At 30.0% G+C, this 6795-nt stretch overlaps 1 long non-coding RNA gene across 1 annotated transcript; it reads right to left on the bottom strand.

Annotated features, from left to right (window-relative positions):
- Positions 1-2977: 2977 nt before the first annotated feature.
- On the bottom strand, positions 2978-5902 carry LOC140867194 (uncharacterized). Its single transcript, XR_012145073.1, has 3 exons — positions 5547-5902; positions 4611-4746; positions 2978-3110 (listed from the first exon to the last, which is right to left on the bottom strand). It is a non-coding gene; the product is annotated as an uncharacterized lncRNA (long non-coding RNA).
- Positions 5903-6795: the final 893 nt, after the last annotated feature.

Genomic DNA, 6795 nt, shown 5'->3' with positions numbered 1-6795 from the left:
AATTATAGACATTGATTATCTATTTAATTAGCTTCTATAATTTTTCCCCTCTTTCTGGGAGTTGGGGTGCTTTATATTGTTAGAAGCAAGATTTTTTGTGTTGGGGGAATGGATGGGTTCTAGTCACAAAACATTGCAGCCTACTTTTTGAAAATTGTACCTTCAAATCGGGTACAAGTTCCTTGATCGAGTTAGGTTATTTTTTAAAAAAGTTAGGTTTGGGTATTATGTGCCATAGTTTTATAAGTTGAGTCGGGTATCAGGTACGAAAAGTCTTACTCGAGTACCCACATATAATTAAAAATAAATATAATTTTCCAAATTAAACCATGCAACATGAAATTTAGATTTTACACAATAAAAAAAATATCATGTGTTTTAGGTTTAATTAATAAAATACTAATTCTCCATGATTTATTGAAGTTGTCCATAAAATTATTTATCTTTTTCCGTTACTTGAAACTCTTGAATTTATTGAAATGCAAATATAAACACTAATAAAAAAATATCACAACATTACATAAAAATATCACAGTAATATTACATCCAAGTAACAAAACTAAAAAAAAATAATAATAAAAATATTTAAATTTCACATTTCAATCTTTCTTTTTGATTTTTTTTTCAGATTTAAAATACCATGTATTCGTGATCGTTATCTTTATTCTTACTAGCATATTTGCACACACGATGTGTGTGACGAAAGTTTTTTTTATACTTAATTTCAATAAAAAAATCTAATAAATTTATAGCAATAAAAATAATTTTTTTGTTAAGAATGGTCATCCTAAGTGGTTAAAACATCATCTCTTCTATTAGGTATTTTCTATTTCATTAGTTTTTTTCAAATAATTTGGAATTTGAAAATAGATAAATAATGATTGTATTATATATTAAATAGAAATAATTAAATAAAAAAGAAAAGAAATAGAGATAGTGGAGAGAAACAGTTTTAGTGTGTGTGTGTGTTTTTTTAAAATATTTTTTAATATTTTGGCATACCAAGATACCAATTAATAGAGATGTCAAAATGGGCCAACGGGATTGTCCGACCCACAACCCGTTCCCATCATTAGGCGGTGCGGGGCAGGCCAGCCCACCTTTTAGGCGGGTTGAAAAACCACCAACCCAACCCACCTATTTTAGATGGCGGGGCGGGCCAACCTGGTTGGCTCACGTGTAAATTGGCGAATTTTTGCGGGCCAACGCGTAATCCACCGCAACCCACCATTAGGCGGGGCAGTGCGAGCCGGCCCACCTTTTAGGCGGGTTGAAAAATTACCAACCCAACCCACCAATTTTGTATGGCGGGCCGGACCAACCCGACTGACCTAGCCCATTTTGACACATCTACCAATTAAGGATCACTTGCATAATAATAGTAATATATATTTATTTTTAGATATTTTTTTAATCGTGATATCATAGTTAATACATAGTAAATTAGTGTCCCTTAACCAAGTGATGCGTGCATAAACATTCTTTTTAATTCAACTTTTTTATGCTGATTAAATTTCATATTAAATATTCAAAATTTTATATAAAGATAAAAGACTATTTGGTAATTAAAACAATTTAAAAACGCATGCATATACATAAATTTTGGATACATAAAATTTTTATATGCTAATGAATGTTCATGTTATTTTCAAGACTAATGTAATTAATTAAATATTCAAAATTTTAGATCAAAATAAAAAATATTTATTAATTGATTATAAAAGATTTTAAAAGAAGATAATATAATATAATTATTATTAAAGTACAAACAATTTAGTTTGTAACGTCTTAGATGCGACGACTGTGTCCACTGTACAAACACGGATCTTTTCAGCATATATATGTACTCACTCACACTCACTTTTAAAAAAGTTTGGAGTTCACTCATCCCAAATTTCCCCAAATCAAGCACAATTCTCATAAGCTCCTGAAAAAATGCATCTTGTTGATATTAGTAGTATCAGTCAAATTTTTTAAACTCTCATCGGCGATACGGTCTTATACCTACACAGTTTTAGAATATTTATTATTCTTGTGGAGCGATTAAGTTTTTTGGTTGTATCAATGACAATATTTTTAATATAAAAAATGACGAAATTTTTTATTTTTTCAAACAAACAATTGTTGACCGTTTTTAATATCTAGTAAGTCTTCCACTATCTATCAAAATGAACATAAATAATGAATAACATATTATATTATTATCGAAAAATATAAATTTAATATCTCAATAAAAAAATATAAATTTAAAAATAATCGATCGTAAATCATATATTCACTTAAAAAATGTAACCGAATATCCGGTTCTATTCGGATACCCCACAAAAACTACCCCACAATGGTTAACCACTTCAATTTTGGTTATTTAATTTACAGATTTTTCTATATTTGTCAATTATTCTATTTTGAATCGTAGTCGTAGATATTATTTCTCTCTTCTGTTATTTATAAATTAAATAAATAAAGAATTTAAGCCAAAAAATTTATTTAATCGCTTAAGAGAAAAAAAAAAAAAAAAGGGTTAAATTACAAAGGGTGCACACATATTATTGCATTGTCACGTCTGGGAGGCCTCATTGTCATTTTAGAACCAAGTTTTGGTTGCGAGCCGATAAGAGGATTAGAACCGAACTGCCTAAACATGGTTTCGTGGAATGGATAAGAACCCAACTGCCTAAATATTAATTAATACTAGCGACCGTGGCACACGCACTGCGTGTGTGAAATGATTAAAATTAATATATACTTTAATATGATACGATGAGGTCATATTTATTAAAATACTATGTGTGATATCTATTCATATTAAATATACCGGTGTACTAAACAATATTTTATACAATAATTGTATTGGTCAATATTATCATCAATATGAAAACTTAGAAAAGTTATAAATGATTTAAATGGAATATCTACCGATATTTTAAGAAAATGTAGAAAGAATAAAACATTCACTTATGCATTCACATTGAATCATGTTTCTTCCCCTAATTTTCACTTATTTTTAAGAACTAAATACATCTATTAAATATATCTCATTATAAACATGAGAAATAATTGTTTGAATCTACTGGTCATAATTTGTCTTCTTACTTGCAACGTTTTTAGAACTGCAAGAATAATAATTATAAAATGAGAATATATTCTTTTACATTAAAGTAATATTCAATAAGCATAATATTTATTTATATAGTACCGTTTTTATATCAAGATTATTGACAAATTTGATTTTTTTCATTTTATATGTAAAATAAATAAGAGTAAAAATGATATGAAGAAGTATAAAGTTAAATAAAATGTCAACTACATATGAAGTTTTAATTTTGAAAACAACGGATGAGAATAGCAAGAAATAAGAACAAATCTAGTCATAAAATATGAGAAAACAATATCCAAACTGATAATGGCGAAAATGTAAATAATTTACAAAATAAAATATAGATTGTATCCATGATTTAAAATTTAAATTTGAAATAATTTTCATGTAAACATCAAACAGATTGTTTGCGAAAGAATCGGAATAGATTTCTTCCGATCTTTTTCACATCCAAATGAAACTACATTGATTTCTAGGGGTGTTCATCGGTCGGTTCAGTCCGGTTTTCGATTTTTTATTTTGATTTTTTCGATTTTCGATTTCAGAAATATATAATCCGATATTCGAACCGTTTTCCTTTGGTTCGGTTCAGTTTTTTACTATCGGTTCGGTTATTTTGGTTTTGATATAATTATTTTAATTAATATTATAAGTATATTTTAAAATATAATATGTTATCATTTAAATGAATTTTTTGTAAAATTTTTAAATTCAAAGTCTAAATGACTTAAATAAACAACAATCAACTAAAAATTATTAAAAATAATTATTTATTCACTAGATTTCATGTCATAAAATATATAATGTAAACAATTATATATATATATATATATAATTATTAATTTAATAAAATTTCGGTCGATCGGTTCGGTTTTGAGATATATAATCCGAAACCGAACCAAATAAATTTTGGTTTTAACATTTATATCCGAATTTTAAATTTCGGTTTTCGGTTCGGAGTTTGGTTTTTCCGGTTTGAATTTCCTATTTTTTCAATTTTATCCGAAGTTTGAACACCCCTATTGATTTCTAAGCATTCCAATATTTTATATTTTGGACTTTGATTTATTGATTTATTTTATTATTATCATGAAAACAACCGAATAAATGCAATAAAATTTTTGATCTAAAAAAATTGAGTACGCATAAAGACGAATAGAATTAAAAAAAATACAATTCCTAAAATAGTCTAATGAACAAATCCCATGAAAAGAAGTCCAGAATAAGCAATCACCACTATCATTTTCAGAAATATCGAAACATGCACGACATAACAATGGGATCATATCAAACATTAGATGAAAAATATTTTTTAAAAAAAACAATATACACGACAGAATGGGGTAATTGCAAACTCGAAATGGATAATAATTTTGATTCCAGCTGAAGAATAGGTAAGCCATAAAATATTAATAAAATAAGATGTAAATCATCCCCTACTACTTTTTTAATGATATGTAGAGCAAAGAGATTTAAATATAATGAATAAGAAAAGCATAAAATATTTGCTAACCGATTTTTCAAAGGCTCGTTTGTGCAGAGAGTTCTTAAGATAGCTATTGTATAGTTTAAAGATTTTGAACCAAGCGCCCGATAAAGCAAGACAATTCCTGAATTTGAACCAAGCGCCCGATAAAGCAAGACAATACCTGAAGATGAAAAAAAAAGTCATTTTCTTAACTTTTAAAACTGAATCAATTTAAAATAGTATATATTTAGTATTAGTATCACATCAACCTCATAACAAACACTTGATAAGACATTAAAAAATTCATAGTAAGAAACAAATCTCATCGACCTCATAATAAACACTTGGTAGCACATATCGAATCCAACAAATGCACAATAAAGACAAAACGGACCATAACTCTCGGCACAATGAATAAACCACATCAACCTTATTCTAATAAACCTCATCAACCTCATTCGTAGCACATATTAAATCCAACAAATGCACGATTAAAAAACAACGAATAAATTCTTGGCACGACCAAAACAGAACGCATCAGAACTTTTGGTGCCACACATTGAATCAACAATTTAATTTTCCACCAAATCTGAGATAAAAACAATCTATAATCTCTGAAACTGCACAAGAAGATTAGAAATCTGGCATTTAACATAATTTGTTTCGTTTGATTAATAGTCATAGTGATTTGAATACTCGGTAAAGCACATCAACATGTCATGCGGTCAGGATTCATAAGAAAAACAGTTCTGGTCACTTAAACAACAATTTGGTCAATTCACGACGCTACATTTCGAGCACTTAAATGCAAAAACTCATCCCAACTTAAAAATCAATTACATTTCGAGCACTTATATTCAAAAACTCATCCAATATAAAAAATCAGTTTACAAAAATATATGAAACAACTGATTGAGCAAAAATTTTAAAAAAAAAAACGAATTGGGGTGAAAAAGAGGCGAAAAATAATGTATTAATTACCAGGTCTTTCACTCATCTGCATCGGCCGACATAGATCCTGATTACTAATTGCAGACCATGGGCGACGGTGGTGAGGGATGGAAGATGGAATATTAGAAAACATTTAATCAAAACAATAACAACTATAGAATTGATTGGAAGATAAAATACCAAAATCAGTACAAACCCTTGGTTGATTTGAAGGTCGTGAGCAGAAGAATGAAATTAGGAGTACCTAGAGAATCGAAGCATGGAGAAATGTGGAGAAGAAACTCTCGAAGTAATTGAAGGTGTCGGTCGGGAGAGAACGTGAGGAAGTTTTTTAGAAACGTGGAGTGGGATTGAGAAGAGAGTGGATGGGGAAAAAATGTAGAAGAACCGTGAAGAAGGGGGAGGGGTAAAAATGAAAACAAAAATGGTGTTCTCAAATAAACGGTTTTATAAGCCTTTCATCTTTACTATATTTTTATAATATAGTAAAGATGAGATTGTTTTATGAATATTTATCGATCCGTGAGATGGGTTGATCTGATTAATACAAATTGAAAAATAATATTTTTAGCATAAAAAATACTTTATTATAAGTTGAGTCGAATGAGAGATCTGTATAGTTAAATAAACAGGTGACACGATCTACAGAATTTTTTTGTTATATTATGTATGATTTCATTGAAATGGATTAGAACCGAACTGCCTAAAGATGGTTTCAATGTTCGGATTTTATTCAATGTTACCCGAATTCATGCTTCTGTTCAAGGTTTTGGTATTTATGTCGGATGGTTCGACCCTACCCCATCTGTTGGGGGTAAACACTCCGTTGGCCAAATTTCATTTGGGTCTCACATGTAGTGTAGTAGCCCGTACTCAAAATTGGTAATTAAGTGTTAATCACTCCAATTTATCATGTTAGTTGTGTTAAACGTGATTAAAGAGAATTCTAATGGATTAACGGAGTCCGGGAATAGACCCAGAATGACCAGAAATGGTCAGGAGGGTCAGGCGGAACGGACGCAACGAAGGGGAACGGATGCAACGTTCGTCGGATGAACGGACGCAACGATGAGGAACGGACGTTCCGTTCGTTGTCTATAAATAGAGGTGTCGAGCCTCAGTTTCAGATGCACCAATCACCTATTCTCTCTCGATTCCTTAGTCTTCTATCTTAGATCTAGGGAATTCTAGGCGTCCCATTGGGAATCCGGAAGTGGCGTAGCGATCCAGGCGTCGCAGCGGAGCTGTGGCCTAGTTTTGAGGCAAGCGACAGCAACGG

The sequence above is a fragment of the Henckelia pumila genome, chromosome 4, assembly GCF_033568475.1.
Source record: "Henckelia pumila isolate YLH828 chromosome 4, ASM3356847v2, whole genome shotgun sequence".
Taxonomy (NCBI): Eukaryota; Viridiplantae; Streptophyta; class Magnoliopsida; order Lamiales; family Gesneriaceae; genus Henckelia; species Henckelia pumila.
The sequence above is the reverse complement of the archived record's forward strand: the minus strand, read 5'-3'. Positions and strand labels throughout refer to the sequence as shown.